Consider the following 19308-nt stretch of genomic DNA (forward strand, 5'->3'; position numbering starts at 1 on the left):
CCTCTCAAGTTTAAATGCTCCTATGTATTAGGCTGCGGTGTGATAATTGGGTCAGAGTATGGCCGCCTTCGTTTTAATTGGGCTGTGAAAATCTATTTTCTAAAGTTTTGACCCGAATTCCATATGATAAAATTCATTCATCTCACCTTCTTTTGTTAAAAAAATTAGAGTAAATTACAATTACAACCAACTTTTTCTGAAATCTGGTATAATTACGGATACTTCTTTATTGTTTTAAAATTGTCAATACCCCTTGATTTTAACGGCCTCCTAATAATTATCCCAATCTGTTAGGTTTTTATTCAATTTTTATAGTAAACTGATAAAATGTCCTCATGGGTTAAAAATTATAATTTTATTCTATTTTTTTTTTAATTTTTATGGACTAAGTGGATAATTTTTTTATAATTTTTAAAATCTTCATCCACCCATTCGATTTCTTTATAAGTTTTTATTTTTTTAAATAAATAAATAATATAGTAAGGGTAACATTGACAATTTCATACCTCTATCCAAGAATTACATAATTTCGTCAAACATCAGGGTATTTATAATTTTTTAAACAATGAGGGGTATGCGTAATTATGACAAATCTTAGGGAGGTCATTGTAATTTACTCAAAAAAATATTACAAAGGGGTGGGTATTTTAAATTTTGAATTTTTGGGTTGAATAGTATATTTTGGTATCCATCACAAACCTAATAAAATCGGCTACACGAAATTGGATACTCATTTTTTTTTTGTCAATTTAAATGTGAAGAAAAATAAAAGTATCAAATATATATTTAAAAGCATATTTTTCTTTTGATAATTTTATACTTATAAATTGTAATTTATATGCATGGTATGATTTTATTTTTATAATATTATACAAAAATGTAATATAAATTATGATTTCAATTTATTAAGTTAAAGTATATAATCACAATTGGTTTAAATTGATAAACAAAATAATTCATAAATATCAATAACTTGACAGGTAGATCAACCAATTCATATAACATTCTTTTTTTACTTTACTGTTTTACTAGTAATAACAAATAATTTTATTTTTAATTTACTATTATGTTTTATTAAATATTGAGTACCTGATTTAACTCGATTGAAGTTTTTTCTCTACCCAATAATTGATCTCATTTATTCAAAATCGGGTTCGAGTAATCAAAACCTGAAAATTATAAATTTTTTTGATCAGATCGAGACCTGAACAACCCGATTGAATGCCCACCCATAGGGGTAGAGGTGGCAATGGGGCGGGTTGGAGTGGACTTGGGACTCGCCCCACCAGGTTCTTCTCGAACCTACTCTACCCCACACTGCTACAAAACTCACCATGAAAAATATTGACGTTAGCAAAAAAAAATTACATATATTTTCAAGTTTACCCCTTATTCAATATTCCCGTATAATAATTTTTGTACTTATAACGAAAAGAATATAATGATAGTTACGTCACTCCACACACACATATATATATAATAATAAAATTATACATGAGAATGTTCAATGAGTGACAAAATTACAAAATTAATGCAATTTTTTTTGCTAACAACAACATCTTTCATCCAAATTCCAACAGAATGGGTCAGATGTAAATGAAAAATTTTCAAAAGGAATGTAAGTGTAATTTCAGAACTTTTTTAGGAAAAAACATAATTTTATAAATTTAGATGAGGTCTAAGTGTAACTAACCCTATATTAAAAGATAAAGAAAAGAAAGGGAGAAGATGCGAGAGTGGGACTGAGCAGAGAGCGTCATAGTGAGGGTGAAAACTAGAGAACATAAAAGAAGACAAACAAGTAGAAAAGAGGGAGGGCAGAGAGAGCGTGCAAAATGGGAAAAGAGAGGGAGAAAAGTAGTGATTCGTGATGGAAGAGACAATTAGGGCAAATAGAAGAATAGTGATCTGGGTCGTAGAATGTTGATCACTTCGCGTCTTCGAAATAGTGTTTGGACTTGAGAAAAGAGCAGATTGTTAGACTTGTTGGGAGGTCCTCAACTAATACCATCTGATTCCTAAATTAGTGACGAGATCGAGATAGAAGAAAATGATCTCAATGTATTTATAGGATCTGAAAGAGTCCACTTGCCTGTGCATGTGTCGTGATCTCGCCTTATATGTTGTCAAGTGAATCATCGGCTAATAGAATCGGGTCATCGGGGTCAGGTCGCTGGAGCCGGTAGCGTCAGGTGACCCGACTCGAATCAAGAGGGCGCGGATCTTTAGCATAACTCTATAATAGACAAAATTTTTTAGGGGTATTTATGTCATTTTTTAGGTAGAGATGATATACCCCTATCATAAGTCTCCCACTTCTTAAAGTGTATCTGAAAAAGAGCACTTGAAGAAGTAGATAAAAAAGTGATGTAAAATGCAACCTATCGATCTCTTGGGTGTTTAGGACCTCGACCTCTTGAGGTCTGATATTTTGGACAATCTTTTTGAGATATAAAATCTTTATCAGTTTTAAGGTGATCTTTTTCAAATTAATGTGCTCTTTTTCAAATACTAGTGAAACCTCGGTTTGCGACCTCCATAAAGAATCTTTTTTTTAAGTAAAAGTGGGACCTCGTCCTTGTTGGCGACCTCCTTTTCGGACAAGAGTGTGACCTCGATCCCATTGGGTCCTTTTAACTTAAAAAAAATTCTTTTTCAAAATTTTGTTCCACATGACCTCGATGGGTCCTATTAACTTAGACATTTTTTTTTCTTCAAAATTTCATTCCACTCCACCTCGATGGGAATTTTTAATTTAGAATTTTTTTTCCCAAAATTTTGTTCCACGCGACCTCAATTGTCCTTTTTACTTAGAAAAAAATTCTTTTTCAGAATTTCATTCCACGCGATCTTGATGGGTCATTTTAATTTAGAAGAAATCTTTTTCAAAATTTTGTCCCACGCAACCTCGATGGGTCCTTTTAACTTAGCAAAAATCCTTTTTCAAAATATCGTTCCACGCTACCTTGATGGGTCCTTAATTTAGCAAAAAATATTTTTTAAAATGTCGTTCAACGCGACCTCAATTGTCCTTTTTACTTAGAAAAAAAATTCTTTTTCAGAATTTCATTCCACACGACCTTGATGGGTCCTTTTATTTTAGAAGAAATCTTTTTCAAAATTTCGTTCCACGCAACCTCGGTGGGTCGTTTTAACATAAGAAAAATTCTTTTCCAATATTTTGTTCCACGTGACCTCGATTATCCTTTTAACTTAGAAAAGAATTCTTTTCCAAAATTTTATTGCACGCGACTTTGATGAGTCGTCTATACTTGTGAAAATTCTTTTCCAAAATTTTATTCCATGTGACCTTGATTGGTCCTTTGAATTTAGAAAAAATTCTTTTCCAGAATTTTGTTCCACGTGACCTCGATGAGTCCTTTTATACTTGAAAAAATTCTTTTCCAAAATTTCATTCCACGCGACCTCGATGGGTCGTTTTAACTTAGAAAGAATTCTTTTCAGAATTTTGTTCCATGCAAACCTCGATGGTCGTTTATACTTGAAATATTGTTTCCTTTTTCAGGTTTTGCAATTCTTTTATCTGTACGTGAGATGTAGCTAGAATCAAACTTTCAAAGTAGTATTTAATTAGATCTTTGCCAGATCTATACAACAGTGTTTTTTTCCTGAGGCCCCTATATTTAGTACTTAGGTTGAAAGGGCGTTTGCCGATCTTTTCCATATCAATTTTGCCTCTCTTCCTCTATCCTGACCTCTGTCCCGGCCTCTATGGTTGGACCATTCCCTATCCTTCATTGCATTTATCTCTTCCTCATCTATGTATTTTTGAGTCAATTGCATCAACTGTTTAACGTCTTCCAGGGGGTCTAGCTAGAGCTAAACCGAAGGATCCCTTTTTAGACCATGTATTAAGATACTTGTCATCATGTCTATTCTCAAGTTCTACATCCCCAAAGTTTCATTGTTGTACCTTTCTATAAAGCTTTTTAAAGATTCATCCTCTCTTTGCCGAATGGTGAATAAGTAGGTAGCTGATCTTTTTGCTTCTCTTTTACTATCAAAATGAAGTGAATTTTTGGATCAACTAGTAGTAAGATTCTATGGTTCCACTAGGTATACTAGTGAACCACTCCTGTGCTTTTTCTATCAAAATAGTCACAAATAATTTTGCATTTATGGAATCAGTTTGCCCATATAAACTCATTACCAGTTCGAAGGCCGATACGTGTTCTTTGGGATCCTTAGTTCCATCATACTTATTTGGAAACCTGAAACTAAGATCCACTATCTTAGTAAGAATTTTGTTTGAAAGGGAGAGCTTGTTTCGCGCTACCAATTTTCCACGCCTCTTAAGCTCATCGATTTGCTGGCCTAGCCTTTTTATCTGCCTTGCGACATCTGCTACCTCTGCTAGTGAAATCCCTGATTCTCTTCATCTTCCTCTTTTACTGGACCAAGTATCTAACATTTCCTTCTTGTGTCCTCTACTAGGTGCATGTTCTTTCTCATGCTCTACTCTATTTGTCACCTCCTTTGTATCATCTGCGATTTCCTTTCCTTTGCCTCTGAACAACTGTCTCCTTACAGGCTCTGGAATAGTTGGCGTAACCGTTCTTCTTTCATATTCCACTATGGCATTTCTGCTAGTTGCTTCATCATGCGTTACAATTCCTCACGAGTTAAATGTACTGGGGTCTGTTCCCCTTGCCCCGATGGTGTCGGTTCTTCCATAGAGGTGTGTTCTCCTCTAGAGGTTCCTTCCATCTCGAATTTAAGTGATTATTTCTCAATTTCCCAAAGAGGGCGCCAATTGATCCGTGTTGCAGGTTGTTGGTCACCTCATGACCTTGGAATAGTGTTGGGACTTGAGAAAAGAGTAGATCGTTAGGCTTGTTGGGAGGTCTCCAGCTAAGACCCTCCGATGCCTAAGTTAGTGAAAGGGTAGCGTTAGAAGGAAGCAATCTCAATGTATTTAGTGCGGGTTGAATGTAATAAATGTTTTACCATAAATGAAGTATAAGTGGTCTATTTATAGGGTTTGAAAGAGTCCTCTTGCATGTGTCATGTGTCGTGTCTTGCCTTATATGTTGTTACCTGAATCAACGACTCTCAATAGCGGGTCATCGGGGTCGGGTTAGGCGATCCGACCTGAATTTAGAGGGCGTGGTTTAGCATAACTCTGTAATAGACACTAATTTTTAGAGGTATTTATGTCATTTTTAAGGTAGGAATAATAACTCTTATGAAAGAGAAATATAAAAAAAAAATATAAATATATATTAAATTAAATATACAATGCGGGTTTTGAAATGAGTCCTCATAGATGCGAGACTTGCCCTAGACCCGAAAAAAATAAGACCTACTATCTGTTATGATCTCCACGTTTTTTAACTTGAACCTCTTCTATTAGAGGTGAGTCCAAGACAACCTTTTTCAATGTTGGGTCCAATTGTTACCCTTAGGTGGGGGTGGGGGTGGGGCTATCAATGGGTACCATAAGGCCTTATCCAAACCATACTCAAAAGAGACCAATGTATCTATATCTATGCTATTATAAAGAGAAAAAGCTTTATAGACTCAAAGTGGTAGTTTTGATACCAGTACATCAAATTATTTTAATACCAAAAATACCCTTCAACTTCCAACTCATGTTAAATTAACCACTTAATCAAGTTCCTTTAAAAAATTAATTCCATGAATTACATGTACTCAAAAATTAAATTCTCCCATTTTGTTTAAACTTATTGTTAATTGAAATTGAAATAACATATTAGTATTTGTTTTGCATGTATATATAATAATCGTTATCAATATAACAATTATTGTAAAAGGTGTCGATTTTTAATTTAATTAGAGTAAGATATGTATTGATTAAAAAGAGTTACTAGACAGTTTTCGTGTGTAAGGTTGTAATGCAATCACAAATTTCAATATAAAAGAACAAATTATAAGTTTCAAACAAATAAAAGTATTACTAAAAATTATGTGCACAGGTATTACGTACCACTGCATCTAGTTAATATATAAGAGAATATATTTTTCTCTCATAAACGGCGGTCATGATACCGTGACACCAATTTTATTATTATGTCGATAATGCCCTTAAGTTTATTTTTCTTTTTTATTCTTTGATGCATTCGTTTTTAAATATTTTTTTTTTGAAATGTGATGTTTTGATTTATATATTTTTTTTTATTTATAAAATATTTTAAAATATAAAATATTATTTATTATATGCACACAAGAATAATGTGCCACAACGGCTAGTTAATTAATATCCACCCCTCAAGACCCAATAGGTCTCTCGGCCCAATCCCACTGTTTCAGACCAAATATTTTGGGTATAGTTGGGCCCAAGCAATTCTTTGTTTGATATGTTTACTCAAAACAAGGAATAAAAAATGCTAAATAAATTTTAAATTAAGCAAAAATGATAAAAATACTTTAAATACATATTCAACACAAAGTTACTTCAAACCAAAACACCAAAATGGAGCAAAATAGATTACTTATTTATATTTGAATATCAACATAAATCATTATAAAAATAGCAAGTTGCATTTCTGAATTAGTAATAGTTTACGATATCATTTACTATATACATTAGATTTATTAATATATTTTTAATTTTATTTATTTTTCTATTTATCAATAATTTATCAATAGATTCAAGATTATTGAGACTCAAATTACAAATAACTCTTTTTTGATTGAAGTTTTTTAATGAATATCGTTTATAAGATAATCTAATATGAAAATATTAAATCTACTTATTTAATTACAAACAATAGAAAAATCGAAAATACTTCTCATAAATATTTTCCGTGTTTCTAGCAGATGAGAATATTTTGATGTCGACATTATGTTACGTTTTCTAAATTTTTACGTAACCAAGCATTTTGTCCTAACATTGTCTAATTCAAATTTTATTTTATTTAGTATATACAAGTCACATATACAAAATATATATAATCTATTTTATTTATAAAAAATGATTTTATACATGTAAGTGTGTAGGTTAAATAGTAAAAAACAAATGTAATAAAATTTTAAATAGAACATCCAATGCAATTTGAGTTGCTGCGAAATACTTTCTCCTACTTAAAAAATTCAAACACACTACATAAAATGTTAGAAAATTGATGCATATCTAATGTAATACTTTGAACTAATTAAGAAGGATTCAATATGGGGTTTTAGTAAATGTAGACTAATATTAGTGGGCTTTACAAATTTTTATTTATTTTTAACCTTTAATATTAATATTGCAAAATTTTGATTAAATGGTTCAATAAAGTGAAAATTACAACGAATTATATCTACATACAATACTCGACCCGCTCGCTATCCAATTAAAAAATGATTATAGTGGGAGGAAAAAAGTATGACGTAACGACTACAGAGTATTACATCGTGCATGAAATTTGAAAATTCTAAGAGAATTTGATACTAATGATTAGTTAAATATAATTCCTTTAAATTAAATAATAATACAGAACCCAATACAGAAAATACCATGTAATAAATACAAATGACCATAAATATTAACTCCTAAACAACTCACTATTGTGTACATGTAGTAATTACGGCTTCTGATTTTCAATAAGCACTTTGAATTATAAGCTTGTCAAGGGTTTCTTGTATTCTTTTATTTTCACTTAAGGGTTTTAGATTGATTGCTTGGAAAATGAGTGATTTTGTGGATGAAGATAAGCTTTTCAACTTCATAAATTCTTCCTAAAAAAACTGTAGATGTTAATGTTGTAATTCTGCTCTTTTTTGGTTCTCTTATTTGATGTTGTGAAGGAGCAGATTAGATTTATTATATAGAATCTTCTTGTTCAAAATATATAAGTTTAAAAAATTGTCTGATCGAGAAAAGGTTGAGAATTAGCTATCAGAATAAGAATTTTGTCGATGCAAACATGTAAAATTTATATAAATAAAGTCGGTTATGACATCTTTTTTGGTGAACACCACCTGTGTTTAGTTATATTAAATTACAAGTAGTAGCTAAATATTTTTATAGTTCAGATATTTCCTTTATTTTTTTCATAGAGTGATATTTTTTAAACCTTCATTGTTCAAATTAGTAAAATGGTTCATATTTACCCGACTTGATCCATTTAGAACCCGAATTATTCTGGAATTGTTCATTTAAACCCATTTTGGACCAAACTCATTTTTGTCCTGACCTATTTGAACTCGACCCAACTCGTCCATCTACGACCCCTACTACCAAGTAGGGGTACACATGAGGTTTATTTATAAACAAAACAAGATAAAAATATTTTTTTATATTTAGTGCATTGTACTTGAGAATCTTGTGCATATATTATAGATGGTGAACATTTTCATGAAAATTTGGTGCATATGTAAATGTGTTGATTTCTTATCATGTGCAATTCTTGTGCATGCTTAAAACTTGAGTTATTTCACATCAGTTTTGTTTGATTGTGGTAGATAATATTGATTTGTTATGATTTTCAAGTCATGGTGCTTTGTTTGACCATGGTAAATAATATTGATTTATCCTGATTTTCAAGTCCTAGTACTTTATAGTATAGGAAATAATATACTTTTTTTTAGTATATATTGTGAGTTATGTAATTTTTTGTTTGCTGATATATATATATATTTTTCTGTACAAAATCATCAATCGAATACTTAACGAACCACGAAAGAAGAGAATACGAAGATTTGAAGTTGTCTTCAGAGCCATCTAGGAAACCAAAACATAACAAAGCAATCGATTTTAAATGAGCCACGCCAAAAAAAAAAGAGACACTCTGCTCTAAAGATGAGAGCTGACAATGATCCGACAATCATAGTTGAAAATACATTCACATCGGTGGAACGTTCCTATGTTGGTTGAAATTCTTAAAGTTTCAATTCTTGATTTTGTTTTTGTTTTTTTTTTCTTTTTTGGCAGTTAAGTTTTTTATTTGATATGCACAATGAAACACGAGGGACTTTTATGTAGGAACTTAGATCTAAATATTGGTAATTGAGATGTTGAAATCTTCCATTTGAACATGCAACATCTTTTTATATATGTTTGAAACTTTTTATAGAGGAACATATCTAAATTTCGACATATCATTTTACTAACTTTTGTGTTTATTTTCCTTTTATAACAAAAGATGGTTTATTGTTTATATGGTGTACACGTGCATATTTTAGTCTTAATCTTTTCAAGCAATTTTACTTCTAATCACTTAATTTTTTTTGTAAGTATTTTTGAAAAGATTTAGGCTAACACAACAACTAGTAAGTATGATAAATTAGCATGATAACACTTCACTCATTTAAACTATCATATGTACTATTTTTTCTCTTAATTCAATTATTATGTATTAACAAATGATGACTTCTACTTTAACAACCACAAAAAACATATGTACTACCAAGTATAGGTATTAGCATATGAGGTTTATTTTTAGACCAAAACTAGATAAAAAAGCACCTTTATATATTTAGGCCGTGTTTTACGTGATAATCTTGCGCATATATAGCTAGTGAACATTTTTGTGAAAATCTTGTGTATATGTAAATGTGTTGATTTCGTACTATGTGTAATTCTTGTGCATATTTAAACTAATTTACATGTATTATGTTAAGGGAAATAGCATTTTCCATTCTGTAATTTAGGGCTTTTCACTTTTGGTCCCATTGATTGCAGGATTCTCCCTTTTGGTCACATAACTTCTAAAAAGTAATACTTTTGGTCCTATAATACATTTTTATTATATATTTTAACGAAAAATAGCATGTGACTATTTAAGTCTTTAAACTTTTGGTCTCATATGTTACGAGATTCTCATTTTTTATCCCATAACTTTAAGAAAGTAATACTTTTAGTCTCATGTACTTAATGATCACATGGTCTTTTCCTTTAAATATCTAACATAAAGGTGTCATGAGACCAAAACTATTATTTCTTTAAAGTTATGGGACTGAAAGTGAAAACTCATTAACCAATGAGATCAAAAAATGAAAAGACCCTAAATTACAAGATAAAAAATGCTATTTTTCCCATTATGCTAAATTAGTTTCCATTCCTTAGGGGTGTGTCCTTAAGACATATCACTTACGTATATATAGCACTATCTCATTTTAATAAATTACAACATAAAATGATTAGATAATAATTTTTCTGGTGAGCTATTTTAAAAAAAAAATACTATGTACTATGAACTTATTTTGTGTCTATTTATGTATTTTTCTTTTTCAAAATGAAAAAAAAAACATTGATATCGGGCATTGTCCATTCTATATATATCTTTTCAATTTATAATTATTGTTCCTCTTTACTATAGTGCCTTACATGGATAAACACTTCTACTTTATGTAGATAATAATACTAAATAAGAAAGAAAGAAATAGCTAATTGTATATTAGCATTAGTATTTTTATTGAATATTAGAATGTATCAGCGTGCGTAGCATGTGAGAAACATATATTGAGATGTGAATATATCACTTGTTAGCTAAAAAAAATATTAAGTTCATAATTTTTTTTATATTTCTATCATTGAAATATTAAATTATATAATTATATTTTCAAAAAAAATTGATAATAATTATTTTAAACCATTTAATTCTATTATTGTAACTCACTTTTAAAAATAATAAAAATAATAACTCACATATTCATTATGATAATAAAACTAAACACATTTTAATGTTAAATTGTTATTTGAAAAAAAATGTGCAGAAATAAATAAGACATTAAAACGATATTCAAAAAATTACAAAGCCCCACATATAATGCACACGGAAGAACATATGAACTTAGAAGTAAAGTTTGCAATTATTTACTTTGCAGAAATATGCAAATAGCTCTATTTACACGAGTATATATTCAATCACAATTGCAAATAATTGTAATTCGTATGAAGAGTTTCATAATCTACCACATGATCTAGTATGTTTATTAAATAATATTATAATTCCTTCTTTGTTTCTTTAATTTTTTGAATTTTATTATTCTTTTAAATATTATATTTTTTTTATTTAAAATTAATATCTCTCTACCTTAATGGATATTGATAAAATATTTTGACTTTTTAAATATTCTCTTATCTTATAAGTGAGAATGAGCAAAAACATATTTATAATTATGAAAGTAAATATTTGCAAGTGAAAGAATTGCAAACTGTCACAATTTTGATATTTCTTGTATTTCCAAAATTCATTCATATATTTAGATTCTAATATCTAAAATTCAGGCAATATTTTATTCAAATTTGTCGACTCCAAAATTTTAAATAACTCATAATAAAAATCACTAAATCAACTAATTTCAACTATTCAAATAGTGTCACTCAAAACACTATGTAAACATGTTTCAATTTAAATCACTTTAAGTTATAAACTTATGGTTAAAATGGGTTGAGATTGACGCTTTACAAGATTAAGAAGAAATAAGCACACGCAAGTCAGATAAAATAAACAATAAGTCAATTTTGTTATAGTAAGGAAATAAGCAAGGAAGTTAATGAAAAGATACGTCAAAATATAGATATGTTCTTCTGCAAAGAGTTTCAAAACATACATAAAAATTGTTGCATGTCTGACTCCAAGATTTTTCACATCTCAATTGCCAATATTTAAAACTAGGTTAAACTCCTACATAAAAGTTCCCTATGCATCCTTGGGTACATCAACCATAAAAACTTAATCAACAAGAGAAACGAAATCAAGAATTGGATGTTTAATAATTTCTATCATAAGTTGTTCCTTGTAACTAAATTCATATCTACTCCTTTTCAATTTTCTTTTTGCTGGGAATATGAAGTAGATTTTATTCAGATAGATGAATATCAGCTTGAATAGCTTCTGATACAATAGGTATAATCACCACTAAAGTCATGTTTGACAAGCTAGCTTAAACAATGAGCCACCTTGTTGCCCTGTCTTCGCACAAATGAAATCTCTGCACGCATCAAACTATTGATGATTTGTTTGGTATCATTGAGGATTGGGCTAATTGTGATTGAACCTTCCTTTTCAATTTTTTCAAATGAATTTTCTTTCAAAACGTTTTCACCAACATTTGAACGTTCCACTTATGGCTGTCGGATCATTATCAGCTCTCATTTTCAAAGCAGAGTGCTTCTGTTTCTGTTCACGTGGATCATTTTCCATCTCCACTGCTATGTTATAGCTTGGTTTTCTAGATGACTCTAAAGACAACTTCATATCTTTATATCTTCTTCTTTCGTCATCCCTTAAGTATTCAAGGGATGAGTTGTATATAAGAATATATATAGATCAACAAAGAGATAACTGATTTATATCATCTCAAAATGTGAATACATTAAGGGTGCATTTGGATTGAATAGATTTGGATTTGAGAGAAGGATTGGAGAAAGAATTTCAAATGTCTCCATTTGAAAAGAATTTCAAATCCATTCATATTTATCAAAACATAGTTCAAAATTAAAATGAAAGGATTTAAAATTATTTAAATGTAAAATTATCCAAGCATATTCAAAGAATTTATTATTAAGTAATTCAAATCTATGATTTCAATCCAAATGCACCTAAAGCTATATTTGAATGGAAAGATTTGGATTTGAAGGAAGAATTTAAAGTAATAATTTCAAATGACTTCACAATCAAAAAAATTCAAAATTCATGAATATCTCACAAAATATAATTCAAAATGAGAGTTGAAGGATGTAAAATCCTTAATTTGTAATATGAATCATCCAAACCCATCCAAATATTTTGTTACTAGGGATTCAAAATCCTTACTTTTAAATCTACCAATCTAAACACAATGTAACAGTCTAAAATGATACATCTACTGGAAATTTTTTTTATCTAGAAATGGTAAATGCAACATATTGTGGCTTACATTAAGTTGTACCGATGTGGAGTAGTTGAATACAATGTATTGTACGAATCTGTTGGAATACTTAAATGGATATATACGCATTCAATTCAACACTTAATTTAATTTGGCATAACATTCTGACATCATCAAATTCACACAATCTTCGACCTAAGGGCTCTATCTCCATCTTAGCTCAGTACGCAGATCAACTTCCAAACTCGTAACAAGATTAGTGATAACATAAATTCAAGTCAAAAAAGTTATTGTCTTACTTTTGTTGTTAAATTCCAATTACAGGTGCGAAGGGAACAACGTTTATGGCAATTAGGTAACTCCGCTCTGCAGTACTCTCATTTGTTTCCTTGAATTGTACATACAAAAATTCAATTATTTTATCTTCATGCATAGTATCAATAACACATATAAGTTAAAAGGTGGGATTTAACTAACCTTTTCACCTCCACTAGGTGAACCATGTGAGGTCTTGAGGTTACTTCGTCTGCTATAGTGAGGTGATGAAACTAAACTTATCGAGTATAAGAAAGAACTGTATCTCTATAATATTTTTTCATTCATTGAATCTATTTCGTCCAATGAAGGACGTAGAATGATAAAAAAAATAGTAGTATGAGATGCATGACCAAGAAAATATTCACAAATGCATACTATAAAATTTTGTCCTTTGAAGAACATCAAAATTCATCTAGGTCAACCTTATTATGTACTTGTTATAATTAAAAAATTCTTGTTGTCAATTTCTAGGATGCCATTTTTTTGGATGAAAGATGTAAATGTGTAAGAAATCATAATTTAAATTTCTGTTTCAAATAATCTGTGCTCTTGGAATTCTAATTGATTGATAAACAGAATTCAGTCAGATCCCCACATAGACACAAGTGGTGTTTATTTAAAAAAAAAAAAAGTTTTTAGGATGTCTCAATCAAATTTATTTAAATGAATTATATATATATTCACCGATGAAATTCTTGTTCTGATTCAATCCTTTTCTAATCACATTTTGTTTGAGAACTATATGTCTTTAACAAGAAGACTCTATATCCTGAATCTAATCTACTTCTTCAACATCACATAAGAGCAAAATTATAACATGATAGCTACAATTTTTTAGGAGGAATTTGCATAGTTGAAAAGCTTACCTTCATCCATAAAATCACTCATTTTACAAGCAACCAATTTGATCCTGAAGCGAAAACCAAAAAAAAAAAAAAAAAAAAAAAAAAAAAAAAGAAGAAGAAGAAGAAGAAGAGAAATACTCAAAAAAACTCTAGACAAGCTTATAATTCAAAGTGCTTATTAAAAAACAGAAGCAACAACGGGATACTGCCTAGAGATATTAATAAGTTGTTCAAGGAGTTAATATTTATGGTCATTAATTTGCATTTTACTGAATTCTGCATCAACACATAAAAGAATCAAATTAACTAATCATTAATACCAACTCTTCTAAGATTTTCAAATTTCATGCATGACGTAATACTTTGCCTCGTACGTAGATATAATTCATTGTACGTGAGTGTCTTGATCATAAAAGAATCAAATTAAAAAAAAAAAAAAAAAAAAAAAAAAAAAAAGAAGAAGAAGAAGAAGAAGAGAAATACTCAAAAAAACTCTAGACAAGCTTATAATTCAAAGTGCTTATTAAAAAACAGAAGCAACAACGGGATACTGCCTAGAGATATTAATAAGTTGTTCAAGGAGTTAATATTTATGGTCATTAATTTGCATTTTACTGAATTCTGCATCAACACATAAAAGAATCAAATTAACTAATCATTAATACCAACTCTTCTAAGATTTTCAAATTTCATGCATGACGTAATACTTTGCCTCGTACGTAGATATAATTCATTGTACGTGAGTGTCTTGATCATAAAAGAATCAAATTAACTAATCTAATATACCAACTCTTCTAAGATTTTTTCTACCAGACAGTGAGTGTCGTGATCATTGTACGTAGATATAATTCATTGTAATTTTTATTTTCATTAAACTAATTAATTACAAATTCACTATACAAGTATAGGTTAAAAATAAGCAAAAATAAATTTAAAGTATTATTGGATGCTTCTTGATTAGGTAAAAGTATTACACTAGATATGCATTAGTTTTCTAACCTTTTATGTAGTGTATTTGAATTTTTTAAGTGGCAAGAAAGTATTATACAACAATTCAAACCGAATTTGGATTTTCTATTTGAAATCTTCTCACATCTTTTGTTTTATTTAATATATGCATTTATATATGAAAATATTTTATCAAATAAAATTAGATGGCATATTTTGCATATCTTTATATATATATATATATATAAATGAAATAAACTAGGAAATAAAATTTTTCCAAATATCATACCAGAGTCTAATTTAATATATATATATATATATACGCAAAGTATGCCATATAATTTTATTTAAGAAAAAAGTTTCACATATAAATGCACATATTAAATAAAACAAAAGATGTAAGAAGATTTCAAATAGAAAATCCAAATTCTGTTTGAATTGTTGTATAATACTTTCTTGCCACTTAAAAAATTCAAATACACTACAGAAAAGGTTAGAAAACTAATGCATATCTATTGTAATACTTTTACCTAATCGAGAAGCATCCAATAATACTTTAAAACTTATTTTTTCTTATTTGAACTTATATTTGTATAGTGAATCTGTAATTAATTATTTTAATGAAAATGAGAACTACAATGAATTATATCTACGTACAATGATCACGACACTCACTGTCTACTAAAAAAATCGGTTTTTAGATTGGGAAAAATACGATGTAACGAAGGCAAAGTATTACGTCATGTATGAAATTTGAAAATCTTAGAAGAGTTGGTATTAATGATTAGTTAATTTGATTCCTTTATGTATTGATGTGGAATCCAGTAAAAAAATGTCTGTAGTAAATGCAAATGACCATAAATATTAACTCTTTGAACAACTCATTAATATGTCTAGGTAGTATCAAGTTGCTACTTCAAATTTTTTAATAAGCACTTTGAACTATAAGCTTGTCTAGAGTTTTTTCAAGTATTTCTTCTTCTTCTTCTTCTTGTTTTTGCTTAAGGGTTTCAGATTGATTGCTTGGAAAATGAGTGATCTTATGGATGAAGGTAAGCTTTTAAATTATGCAAATTCTTTTTAAACAAATTGTAGTTATCATGTTGTAATTATGCTTTTTCTGGTTATGTCTCTTATTTGATGTTGTGAAGGAGAAAATTAGATTTAGTATATAGAGTCTTCTTATTCAAGATATATAATTCTAAAAAATTGTCTGATCGAGAAAAGGTTAAAGATCTGAACAAGGACTCTATTGATGCAAATATATAAAATTTATGTAAATAAATTTGGTTATGACATCCTAAAACATTTTTTGTTTTTAATAAACACCAATTTGTGTTTAGATGGAGATCTGACTAAATCATGTTTATCGGTCAATTAGAATTTCGAGAGTATTTGTGATTTGAAACAGAAATTTAAATCATGAATTATTACTCATTTACAGTTTGATCCAAAAAATTGACATCCTAGAAGTTGTTTAAGAAGAATTTCTTAATTAGATATAAAAAAGGCGAATGAAGAAAAGGTTTTTCCTATAACAAGTATATAACAACATCGACCTAGATGAGTCTTGATGTTCTCCAAAGGATAGAAATTATAGTATGCATTTGTGAGCATATTCTTGCTCATGCATCTCATACTCATTCTATGTAGGGAAGAAAGAGATTCAATGAATGAACAAATATATTACAGAGATATAGTTATTTCTTATGCTCGATAAGTTTAGTTGCTTTTCATTCTTGCAGAGTCTGTTGGTTCCTCGAAGTTTCAGCATCTCACTGTAGCAGATGAAGTCACCTCAAGACCTCACCATGGCTCACCTACTAGAGGTGAAAAGGTTAGTTAAATCCCACCTCTTAACTTATATGTGTTATTGATGCTATACATGAAAAAATAATTGAATTTTTGTATATACAGTTCAAGGAAGCAAATGAGAGTACCGCAGACCAGAGTTACCCGATCGCCTTAAACATTGTTCCCTTTGCACCTGTGATTGCCATTGAACAACCAAAGTAAGACAATAAGTTTTTTCACTTGAATTTATGTTATAACTAATTCCGTTACGAGTTTAGAAGTTGATCTAAGTACTTAGAAGTGAGTTATAGCGAGAGCTAAGCTCGAGATGGAGCCCTTAGGTCAAAGATTGTGTGAATCTGATCATGTCAGAACGTTATGCCAAATTAAATTGAGTGTTGAGAATTGAATGCGCATATATCCATTTAAGTATTCGGATAGATTCGTACAATACATTGTATTCATCAAACTACTCCATATCGGTATGACTTAATGTTCCATTAAGTCGTACTATGTTGCATTTACCATTTTTGAATTTAAAAAAAAATTCCAACGGATGTATTTTTTTAGAATGTTACATTGTGTTTGGATTCATGGATTTAAAAGTAAGGATTTCAAATTCCTAGTAACAAGGGTTTGTTTGGATTATTCATATTACAAATTAAGGATTTTAAATTTTGCAACTCTCATTTTGAACTATGTTTTGTGAGATATTTATGAATTTTAAATTCTTTTGATTATGAAGTCATTTGAATTATTTCCTTAAATCCTTCCTTCAAATTCAAATCATTCCATTCACATGTAGTCTTAGTTGCATTTGTATCGAAGGATTTGAAATTCTTAATAATAAATCATTTGAATATACTTAAATAATTTTAAATTTGAAGGATTTCAAATCCTATCATTTTAGTTTTGGACTATGTTTTGATAAATATGGATGGATTTTAAGTGCTTTTTGAATGGAGATATTTGAAATTCTTTCTCCAATTCTTCTCTCAAATTCAAATCCATCAATACAAACGTACCCTTAATGTATTCACATTCTGAGATGACATAAAATCATGACACATTTTGAGTTATGTCTTTGTTCGTTGTTAATCCAACTCATCCCTTGAATATTTCAGGAATGATGACCGAAGAGGATACAAAGATATGAAGTTCTCTTCAGAGTCTAGAAATCCAAGCTATAACAAAGCAGTGAGGATGGAAAATGAGCCACGTCAGCAGAAACATAAACACTCTGCTTTGAAAATGAGAGCTGACAATGATCCGACAGCTGTAACTCGAAATACGCCTCCATCAATGGGATGTTCAAATGTTGGTGAAAAGGTTTCGAAAGGAAATCCATTTGAGAAAACTGAAAAGGAGTAGCTATGAATTTAGTTATGAAGAACAACTTATGATAGAAATTATTAAGTTTTTAATTCTTGATTTCATTTCTCTTGTCGATTAAATTTTTATAGTTGATGTACCCAAGGATGCACAGAAAACTTCTTCTCTATTGTTCAATATGCACATTTTCGCACTACCAGTAATGTTATGGCAAATACTTCCAAATTTTCTTTTGCAATTCGGATATAGTAATAATTGATAATGGGAAGATTAATTATTTTACTGAAACATAAATTTTGCACCATAATAAAAATATTCATATACGTGAGAATCGTGTGCATATATAGATGGTGAACATTTTTGTGAAAATCTTGTGCATATGTAAATGTGTTAATTTTATACTATTAGAATTCTTGTGCATGCTTAAAATTAATTTACTTGTTATGTTAATTTAGTTTCCATGCATTACTTAAGTGTGTGGTTGTTACAAACCTATATATAAATATGTATATTATTACTTTTTCATTCTAATAAACTACAACAAAAATGATTAAATAATAACTTGTTTAGTGAGTTATTTTCTGATCAAACAGTACTAAGTGCTATTAAATTATTAGTGTGTGTTTATGTATTGTTTCTTTTTCGAAAAAGAAAAAATAGTGATATCGTGCATTGGCAGTGCTGGCAAAATATCTTTTCAGTTCATATTTTTTCTTACTCATGCACTTCATAGTAAATTTGTTCATTCATTGGAAGAAAGAGATTCAACGAATGAACAAATTTACTAAATAGTTGTAGTTATTTTTTATTTTTTGATAAGCCAAGCTGCTTATCATTCTTATAGAGTACCACATATTAGAATTACCCAATTGCCTTAAACGTTGTTCCCTTTGCACCTATGATTGCCACTGAACAACCAAAGTAAGACAATAAGTTTGTTTTACTTGAATTTATGTTATAACTAATTCCATTACGAGTTTGGAAGTTGATCTACATACTTAGATGTGAGTTATAGAGCTACTTATCATTCTTATAGAGTCTGTTGGTTCTCAGAGTAAGGCATCATCGAAAATTGTCCACATGCATGCAACACACATGTGCAAGAATCTTCCTTATTTTTAAAAAGTCACTCATTGGTTTGTTAATTAAATTGAATTTCATTTTTTGTTATAAGAATATGGTCTATCAAAAAAAGAACTAGAATTGAGATTTTGTGGTGGAAATTACAAATATATGTTGCATGTGACTATTTTCTCTAAGGTGGTAACTTGCAAAACTCGTGTAGTTGGTA

This window comes from Sesamum indicum, linkage group LG6 (assembly GCF_000512975.1).
Source record: "Sesamum indicum cultivar Zhongzhi No. 13 linkage group LG6, S_indicum_v1.0, whole genome shotgun sequence".
Lineage (NCBI taxonomy): Eukaryota > Viridiplantae > Streptophyta > Magnoliopsida > Lamiales > Pedaliaceae > Sesamum > Sesamum indicum.